The sequence below is a fragment of the Megalobrama amblycephala genome, linkage group LG9 (assembly GCF_018812025.1).
Source record: "Megalobrama amblycephala isolate DHTTF-2021 linkage group LG9, ASM1881202v1, whole genome shotgun sequence".
In the NCBI taxonomy this organism is placed as follows: domain Eukaryota; kingdom Metazoa; phylum Chordata; class Actinopteri; order Cypriniformes; family Xenocyprididae; genus Megalobrama; species Megalobrama amblycephala.
Window position 1 is genome coordinate 8,170,157 of NC_063052.1, and position 10,729 is coordinate 8,180,885.

The 10,729-nt window shown below is 37.2% G+C and overlaps 1 protein-coding gene across 1 annotated transcript in view; it reads right to left on the reverse strand.

Moving 5' to 3' along the window:
* Positions 1 to 9,954, reverse strand: part of col8a2 (collagen, type VIII, alpha 2) — a 136,078-nt gene extending 126,124 nt beyond the window's left edge. Inside the window, exons 1-2 of the mRNA XM_048201484.1 lie at positions 9,802 to 9,954; positions 9,316 to 9,473 (exon numbers count right to left, since the gene is read on the reverse strand). The gene's annotated coding sequence lies outside the window, so the exon portion shown is untranslated. The remainder of the gene's footprint in view (positions 1 to 9,315; positions 9,474 to 9,801) is intronic.
* Positions 9,955 to 10,729: the final 775 nt, after the last annotated feature.

Sequence of the window (10,729 nt, forward strand, 5' to 3'; positions counted from 1 at the left end):
TCAACAATATGCTCTCTCTGGTGGACACATTCACTGACAATTTGATGTATTGAGCTTTAAATCATGGAAGTTTAAACTGTGCCTTTATAGTACACTTTAAGTGCATTTCAGACGGGGAGACCACTGGTATATCTAAATTACTGGCGTAAGGTCTAATACTCGATATATATCTAGATGTACACATTAGGATTTACATGAAATACCTGCATTACCAAAGACTGAAGGAATGTAACTTTTCCACTGTCTTGCTTTACAGCTCACACAACGCGTAATGAATTGTGAAATAAAACTAAGACATGTTAAGTATGAAGCTGGCCCCAGAGCATGGTAAAAAATCCACTAGTGCCTTGGTGACTGCATGGCTTGATTTTAATTACAGTGCAGGGAGCTGCTTTTGAAAACACTCCAATATTTTGTTATATGGTCTGTGGTCAAATAGATTTTTTCTTCCCATATTCTAATGAGGTTTAAATGAAAAGAGAAGACATTAATGACATTTCCACCCAGCTCTCATTTCAGTTACAGCTTGGCTAAATTTCACAATCTAAATTTGACAGTAACAGACATTGTTCAAAAGTGACACACTCTACTCAGAAGTTGCAATTAGCCATTTGTGGAGAATAGCGATAATTTAAAAATCGGACTGTTGTGTGTTTTATGTTGTTTTTAAGAAACATCTCAGCTTTCAAATTCTGTCAATTTTATTATGAAATTCAAACAATTAATGCTCTTTAAAGTCGACATGAAACGAAAGTTGTGGTTAGTCTTTTCTTCCCTATTGTGACATATATCTGAGTGAAACGGCTGAAACGGAACAAAAAGAAAATAAAGGACGGAACTTGATTTTGTCCATTGGGAATTGATTGGATAATTGTGGTTTGCTATTGGTCAGTCTCATGTGAGTGACAGGTTGTCCTTGATTATGATTTCACTTTTTTAACTTTAGTTAGAGTGTAATGTTGCTGTTTGAGCATTGTCAACATCTGCAAAGTTATCAGGCTCAAAGTTCAATGCAAAGGGAGATATTTTCTTTTACAGGACTACAACAAAAGGCTGGTAGGGACTACAACAAGCTTCTTCCCAGGTTGGTGACATCACAAACCCCAAAATTTCCATAAACTTCCCTAGCTTTGTTGTTGTTGTTGAGCAACCAAAGTGAGAGCTGTTAAAGCTCCACTCTCTTCTGGAAAGGAGGCCGGGAGTAGCAGTGTCTGTCCTCTCCATCTCATACTATACAGCAAAGAACAGTAGAAGAATTATCGTAATGACTTTTGAAAACTGCCACCTTGCAGTTTATATACAGTTAATAATTATATTTTTAAAACAACATAGCATAATTGTCTGAATTACAAATCTTTGAAGTCATGAACGCTTACAGTTGCCGGTAATTTACACTTTAGTGGCTTTTATGTCCTGATTTTAAGGGCTAACGTGTTTATTCATTAGAGAAGGGCTGTACAGCACATGTAATTCCTATGTGCATTTTAAAGAAGATCAGCCTGGAATTTAGGCAAGATCAGCCAAATCACAGGACTAAAGGGTTAGTTCACCCAAAAATGAAAATTCTGTCATTTATTACTCACCTTCTCGTCGCTTTATAATATTAATATTGAACCACTGTACTCACATGAACCGATTTAAATATGTTTTTAGTACCTTTATGGATCTTGAGAGAGGAAGTGTCCATAGCTCCCTATGGAGGCCTCACGGAGCCATCGGATTTCAACTAAAATATCTTAATTTGTGTTCTGAAGATTAACGAAGGTCTTACAGGTGTGGAACGGCATGAGGGGGAGTAATAAATGACAGAATTTTCATTTTTGGGTGAACTAACCCTTTAAGCCCTGGGACACACTAGAAGATTTTTAAATCTTAACCAACATGTTTGATATTTTTGATTTGGGATCATGCAGGCTGCAACATGATCAGGAGCAGTAAAATAATTGTAATGTCACCCCAAAATTGAGGACTTTTTGGATGAAAAGCCAGTTGCGACAAGCCTCGAATTGGACCACACCCCCTGATCATTGGGGGTGGGGGGATGCAAATTTGGGCTTAAAATCTTCAAGTGTGTGGCCAGCCTAAGATGAACATCGGTCAATTTAGATCGGTGGCCAATCAGTCGGTGCACCCCTAATTAATGTAATACATCCATGCTGAATAAAAGTAAAGATTATGAGGGAATGTCTTTTTTTAAAGGGGTACTTGATTATGATTTCACTTTTTTAACTTTCGTTAGTGTGTAATGTTGCTGTTTGAGCATAAACAGCATCTGCAAAGTTATCAGGCTCAAAGTTCAATGCAAAGGGAGATATTTTCTTTTACAGGGCTACAACTTCACTTTTTAAGGACTACAACAAGCATCTTCCCAGGTTGGTGACATCACAAACGCCAAAATGTTCATAAACCATGTTCCCGGGAACAAGCAACAAGGGGGGCGAGGCCATGATGAACTCCGTTAGAGAAGAGTTGTTGTAGTAGAGTGTTGTTGCCATGCTGTCATTTTATGCCAGACTGCTTCACAAATGAGGGTCAATTCAATGCTGGATTTGCACATTTGGATTTGCTGAATAAAAGTATTAATTTAGTAGAAATCTTACTGACTCCAGACTGTTGAACAGTGTATTTGCAGTATAATATAAATGCATTCATTCAAACAAAAAGTGGCATTTCCTATAATCAAAAAAATCATGAAGTGCAGAGATTCTGCAGCTAATGAAAGGAGAGGCCTGTCTTACAAGCTGCAGCATTCATGTTTCAGTAAAATCAGCCCATACTCTCTGGAGTGAACATCTGGAAGAGTGTCTCCATGTATGCGTTCCAGCAAGTGTGTCCATTTTTGATTTCCACGTCACACTGAAGATATTTTCATTCATAAGAGCAATACTGTTTATACAGACGCAGCGGTAATTGCGTTCATATGCGACTCGTGGGAGACGTGTACAGTGTGTTTCCACATGTTTGACATCTAATACCGCACGCTAATTAATTGGATGATCCCTTTCACAGATCCTGCTTTCAACATTTGAATGTACAGGCATGCCTGAGAAATTCTTTTTCATTGTTTTTTTTCTTCCCCCAAATTGTTTACATCTGCGAACAGGGGCTTTGTGCAATCCATTCCTTTATCCCCTCATTTTCACAATAATTTGCTTTTATATGACATTTTATACATCAACTGTTAGTTAGAGACTCATGTGTTTAAGCTTTTAGGTCTTCTCTAAAATGCTAAATAACAGTGTATTTATGAAACTGTGTGCAGTTCATCAAGTACAGGATGAAATTGTGGCTCTCTCAGCAAATACCTGACATGAAAGAATTCACAATTTGAATTCCGGGTTGAAACTGCACTAGAAATATTTGTATAAAAGGCCACAATCACTGAGAATGATCTCTGACATGTTTGCACACTTGCAAAAGTGAGCTTTATGAAGCCAAAAATCAAAACAACAATGCATTATTTCTGTGCGAGAGAGAAATAAAGGGATAGAATGAGACTCGAAAAGGGCAGGATGGGCTAGGGGGGCTTTTGTTGGTGGAAGGCATGCAGAAAGTATGTGGTTTTCTCAAGGACAAGTTAGACAAGGCAGGCCACCTCACAGAGGGAAGCTGGAGTCTCCATGGTACCATGTGGAAAAAGGGAGGGAAAAAATCCGGGCCAGAATGAAAAGAGGTAACCCTAGCCGCTGAGGTGGCCTGATAGAAGTCAGGGGCCAGGGTATGGCTCCCCCTTTTCCTCATCCACACCCATTTGTGTTGTGTTGAGTGCAAGGAAGAAACTCCTCTGCTTAGAGCCAAGATAAGCAAATATAATGGTGCCACACATTAGGTTACTGTAAGGAAGGAGAATAAGAGAGGGAGTAAGCGAGAAAGTGAAAGAGAGAGTGTGTCTTAGTTCTATCAGTAGTCCAATCGGCTCCTCCTTTTCTTGACATTTAAGAATAGGGAGCCATGTGATAAGGAGATCTTTCTCAAGCTGAACTAGCACCAGAAAGTGGCAGCTGAAACCACATAGTCAAGGCCTTCCCATGCTAAAGAACTGCCAGCAAATAAATCAGCTTATGCATTTTAATACTGAACCTGCGGCCTTCCATTTCATCTAATTGTTATTATTAAATAAGTATATGTAAATTATATTAATAATGTTTAAATATTGGCATTATATTAAAATAATTGTTTTATTAAAATTATCATTTTTTTTAAATATATAACTAAAGATTTATATATATTATATACATATATATAGTTTTTTTCTGAAATAATTATATTTAAATTATATCTATTATTATTATTATATTGATACATTTAAGTATATTTTTAAATTATAATAAAATGATAACAATATTAATTACAATATTAAGATTAAAATAATTGTGCATATACCGTATATAAGAAGACCTCAGATGACCAACACCTAAGAAGAGACGGCGCCAACTCCTGCGAGGACTTCAGAAGACGCAATCATCTGGATCAACATGCACATTGCCAAATTTCTATATCCTAATTATTGTTAATGTAATTCATTTTTCCAGGAGCTCATTGCTTCTACCTTCAGTTAAACTGCTAACAGTGATTATAAATTAATTGCCTAAATTATTACATTATTTGCTAACTGCATTCTTTAAATTGTAATGTTGACATGCATTCTCCGTAAAGCTGCTTTGAAATTATATGTATCGTGAAAAGCACTATACAAATAAATGTGAATTGAATATATATATATATATGTGTGTGTGTGTGTGTGTGTGTGTGTGTGTGTGTGTGTGTGTGTTTGTGTGTAATCGATTAATCATGATTAATCACATCGAACATGAGTTTGTAAATATATAATGTATATATATGTATGCAAACTTTTATGTTATATGGGATTAATCGCAATTAATTGATTTGACAGCACTAAAATATTGTATATAATTATATAATATATCATTGAAATACTAAAAGTCTGGAGGTAAATTCAGTGGCTATCACATCTAATCTTCACATGTGTGCATTTTGATAAAGTCTAAAGAACTCAGATTCACTGCCTATCTGTGTTACACAGACTAGCTACTTTTGTGTTTACATACCTGTGGATTGTAAAACTATTTTGGAAATGCATATATCTGTGTCAGCCAAATGTTAAGAGTGACAAAGGGCCATAAAGACAAACTAGGTTGAAATAACAGATGTAAATAATAGGATGTAGACTGCATCCTGTTGAGGAAATGCATCCTCAAACTGGCATCATTATCTGAACCGAGGTCAGAGAGTGAGAGGCGACAATGCTCATCCTGGCCAAGGAGTGCTGCTAATATTTACTCTGAGCACAAATGGGTTTTCCTGCACACTTCCTTTCTCATGACGTAAACATAAATATACATCAACACAGAAAGACTACTGCTTTATCTGTTTTTACTCATCTTTTAATTAATAGAGTTCTAAAATAAAATCTGAGCGGTTTAGAAAGATGGTTTGTTATCCTGTCCAACATAAAGAAATGCAAAGCCAAACAAAGCCACAAAGGCATGTAAGTCCAAAAAAAGGTAAAAATCACTTTAGCAAGTAAATCAGGCTGGCTGACCTGTGAAATAATGCATAATCATGACTGAATCAAATAAAAGAGATTTAAAAAAAAAAAAAAAACACAAATTTCTAAAGCATCTAGGGAGCCAATGATAAAAATCGAATATATTTATGGACAGTCAATTTCCTAAACTTATCACCTCTAGAAGGTGTGGCCAGTTCATTGTGGACCCTGCATGTATGTGTTCTATCAAATAGTCTCTGTCTACAAAATGGTATGAATGAGCATGTGTCAACCGAACCCATATATCCAGTCAACATAAAAAGAAAAGAAGAACGACAACAGATTCACAGATGGAGTAACTTACATAAATTTTACAATGCCAGACAACCTTGCATTTTGACATGCAACTGCAGCCTGATATGTACAAAGAGAATATTTAAAGGATTAGTTCACTTCAGAATTCAAATTTCCTGATAATTTACTCACCCCCATGTCATCCAAGATGTTTATGACTCTCTTTATTCAGTCGAAAAGAAATTAAGGTTTTTGAGGAAAACATTCCAGGATTTTTCTCCATATAGTAGACTTTACTGGGGTTGAAGGATCAACATCCTTTTCTAAAAAAAAAAAAAAAAAATTATATACTTTTTAACCACAAATGCTCGTCTTGCACTGCTCTGCAATGCGTCATGCATTACATAATCACATTGAAAATAATCACTTGTGACGTAGGTGGAAGTACCGAGCAAGTGTTTATAATGCAAACATGCAAAGACTAAGTCAAACGGCCTTTACAAAAAAAAGGTGAAACAACGATGTTGGATTATTTTGAAGTTGGAGGAGAAAATAAGATGGAGTTTTCTACTGTGACATTTCTAACGTGATTACGTAATGCGTGGCACATCGCAGAGCAGTGGATGATGAGGTTAAAAAGTATATATATATATATTTTTTTTTTAAATGACCAATCGTTTCGCTAGACAAGACCCTTATTCCTCATCTGGGATCATGTAGAGCCCTTTGAAGCTGCACTGAAACTGCAATTTGGACCTTCAACCCATTGTACCCCAGTGAAGTCCACTATATGGAGAAAAATCCTGGAATGTTTTCCTCAAAAACCTTAATTTCTTTTTGACTGAAGAAAGAAAGGCATGAATATCTTGGATGACATGGGGGTGAGTAAATTATCAGGAAATTTGAATTCTGAAGTGAACTAATTAATACTTCAAAGGTCCCGTTCTTCGTGATCCCATGTTTCAAACTTTAGTTAGTGTGTAATGATGTTGTTAGAGTATAAATAAAATCTGTAAAATTTTAAAGCTCAAAGTTCAATGCCAAGCGAGATATTTTATTTAACAGAAGTCGCCTACATCGAACGGTCAGTTTGGACTACATCCCTCTACTTCCTTCTTTAATGACGTCACTACAACAGTTTTTTGACTAACCTCCGCCCACAGGAATACACAAGAGTTGCGTTTGTAGAGTGTGTTTGTCGCCATGTCGTCGAAACGCTGTTATTTTCATCCCACAGTCCAATCACCGGGTCTGATTCTGGCTCAAATTGATAGGGTAAAATTAAAGACATGTTTACAATAACACTGAGCGCGTGCATCTCCACGTTATGGTAAGAGGCGTGACCTTTCCGGGCAAGCAGTGCTAAGCAGCTGTCGAATCACAACACAGGAACCGCTGGCACAATCAGAACTCGTTACGTATTTCTGAAGGAGGGACTTCATAGAACAAGGAAGTCATCAGCCCGTTTTTTTATGACAGTGGAAACAGCAGTATACAGATAAGTAAATTATGTGAAAAATACTGTGTTTTTTTACACGCGAAACATGAACACATGTTATATTGCACACTATAAACACAATCAAAGCTTCAAAAAACCACAAAAAACGGGACCTTTAAGAAAAATACATTCCAGGCCAGATGACCCTTCGCCGGGAGTTTGATTGACATGCGATCTAACCAATCATAACGCCGAATCCGCCATTTTGTCAGACAAAGCCATCAGGAGTTAGAAGATTAACCTCGGTGGACATCTTTCCGCATTTGAAACAACATCTCTGCTTCATTACTTCTTAAAAATAAAAAAGCCCCTTTCGGTTAGTAGATGAACCACAACACTTCATCAATCAATCAACAGATTCTCTGGCTTATATTTCAAAACAGGAAATGAGTTAATCCGTCCCCTATTTACCATCAAAAATATCATCTTTCTTGGGATACACAGTTGTATTCCTAAAATGATCTGATGTAGAAATTTAAGAACTGTTTGTACATTTGACTGATATTACATCTGACCATTTTTTATTCCAATTGTTACTGCAGCAATATGGAGCCTGGTAGGGCAGTCTGGGGAAAAGCAGTTGGAGTACATTTATCAAAACCTTGTTTCCAACATGGTTATGTAACTTCACACATTCTGCCCAGCATCGCTACAAAGGCTCCCTTGGGCCTCCGTAACATGTGCAACTACACTATACACAGACATAAAATACTAAAAGGAAACGAATGCTAAGTTTCAGCCCCATGTTTAGTGGAGAAAGATGGTCGCCACTGCCAATATATTTCCTTTTCCATCACCCTATTCAAATCAAAATATGCAAGTGTAATAGTCAACAAAATGAGAACAAGAGGAATGGTCTCAGAAAGGTTAGCCTAATTTACAGTTTTTTTTTTTTGTTTTTTTTTGAGGGATGGAATCTCCTGCTATATTGGCTGAGTATCTGCCAAATGCGCCCCTGGAATGAGAAAATGCATCTACGGCTTTCCTGTGGTTTCTCTTCATCTGCAAGTCATAATTAGACCCCGATAGGGTCTCGGCTCCTTGCCCTGTCTTTCCACTGCCAAGCAAACGGCAAGGCAAAACATTCCCTCTCTTATTTCGCCATGTCCATCTTGTTCTTACCGGTGCAGTTAATATTTACTGAGCATAGCAGCAGAAATCACACTCAAAATTTCCAAATGGAAACAAGTGTGGTAACTTTTCACAGACATACTGTCTTTGAGCAGTGAAGTCATTCTAGCCTAGATCAACTTCACATTCAGATTCAAATTTACAAAAAAAAAAAAAAAAAAAAAAAAAAAAAAAAAAAAAATCACATAATCCATGTGGTTCAGTAATCAAGAATTAGGTCTGGTCGGGTTAAAGAGGCATTTGTTGCTGTTTCATCAACGGAAATAAACAAGGAGAAAAAAGAAGGAAACATCTTTTCCATGATTGCTTACAAAGGGAGATCCAATATATAAAATATGCTTAAAAACCATGTTTCAGAGCTAGACATCTGGGAATAACACATGAACTCAAAGCAGCATGTTCCATTTCTGTACAAAGGACAAAGTGAAGTTCGGAAGTCTTTCCGTTTTCCCTAAAAAATCTTAACAGCGACCATGTGGACAACTCAAGTGTAACATATGCCTGCGTTTCTGCCAAAGACATCGATAACCATTGTTCACTGCTTCTGTTTGACAGCTTTGTTTGCCCTCACTCATCTAAATTAGGATAATAGAAGGCAATTATTGCAGACCAGTGACCGTTAAATGTCTGTCTCTTAGTCCAAAAACAACTACCCATCAAATTACCACGGGCTGATATTTGCTAAGTACACAAGGTCATGGCACAGTCTGTCACAAGTGAAACAGTCCCTAACAGGCTCTTTTCAGGTAACACGGCCCCAGGACTTCGTAATTTTCTAAAACACTGTAATAATACACAATCTGGTGTTTTAAAGATACAAAGGTCAATTCAGGCACAGAAAGACATGCATCAAAGGAATGACAGGAAAAGGAAGCTAGCTTACTTCCTAAGTTCAGGAAAGACTTCAGTGAACTCCACCCATCCTTTCCTGTGTGTCATGGGGCTGTTAGTGCAGCTGCCAGTAGCAGTCAAGATCCCAGAGGAAAGAAGCATCCCTCTGTCCTGGAAATGGGTGGGTTGCGTCCATATTTCAAGCAATACCTATAGGTTATACCAATGCCATATTGAAGTTTCAACACACACACACACACACACACACACACACACACACACAATAAAAAAAAAAGTAATTCAGCTGAGACAACAAATATTTTTTTCCTGATTGTTTCACAAAAGCATTGTAATATATTAGCACCAATGGTGCTAATGGTAGATTGCAGTTTTACGAAAAATTCAGTATTACAATGTTTCTGGGAAAAGGAGCCCAGTCTGGACAAGCAATGCTGATTTTGACAACAGTAAAACGTTAAACAAAAAACAGTAAAACTACAGTCACAAAGGAGCTACAGTGATGACAAGTCACACTTACAGTTGTTTCACGGGTGATATGCAGTCATTTTGTGCCTTGAGGGCCAAAAGATTCCCCGAGCAGATTTCGGTTGAATTCAAGTTCACGCAAATTTGCTGTGTTGAACATTTGCTTGGTTTGAAAGTGACACAGTATTGCCAGTTATGCTGTCTGTTTTTACTGTTTTCCCAGAGAAACATCTGAGTAGCCTAAATGATTCAGCGAATCACTCATATTCACATGTTTCGTTTCTGAATGAATCAGCGCTTTTGAATGAATCAATTGAGTGGATGATTCAGTTGCTCAGTTCGGAACCGCATACTAGCACACAACTCTTACTATTTCTGCCATAGAAACATATGGTAAAAGTAGTAAGAGTAAAATTCTAGTGTGCGGTTTTGAATTGAGCAAGTCAGCTACTTGCTCGTATTCACTTGTTCGTTCTAGAACGAATCAGCATTTTTGATCGAATCACACAGTCACTTGTCGCCATCTATTGGACGTAAAGACCTAACATTTAAGTCAATGAAAATCCCCACTGACAGTCTGGAACACATTTCTTAATATTATCTCATAGCGGGGTGTCACTCTTCATAACTCCAAAACTAGAGGCTCTATCTCAAAAATCAAATAGCCACTTTGTGTGACTACTTCTTCCATAGTCAACTTCCTGGTCACATGTGGTCAAGATCGCTCTAATCTGAGGTTAGCACAATTTTCTTATTTTTTGGCTTAAAAAGTAAAAAATTTGAACTTTAAATTTTATGCAATACAACTTTGTTAGGTATAAATGTTAAAAATTATTATTTTGCACAACATAGAGGATACAATGACGTTTCTTTTGATACTTTAGCTGACGTGTTGAGTGAACCTTGCCAACACATGCACACATGTCAGTTTGGGGCAAGTTGTCTCAATGACTTTGGGGCAAGTCGTCACATGTGACAAC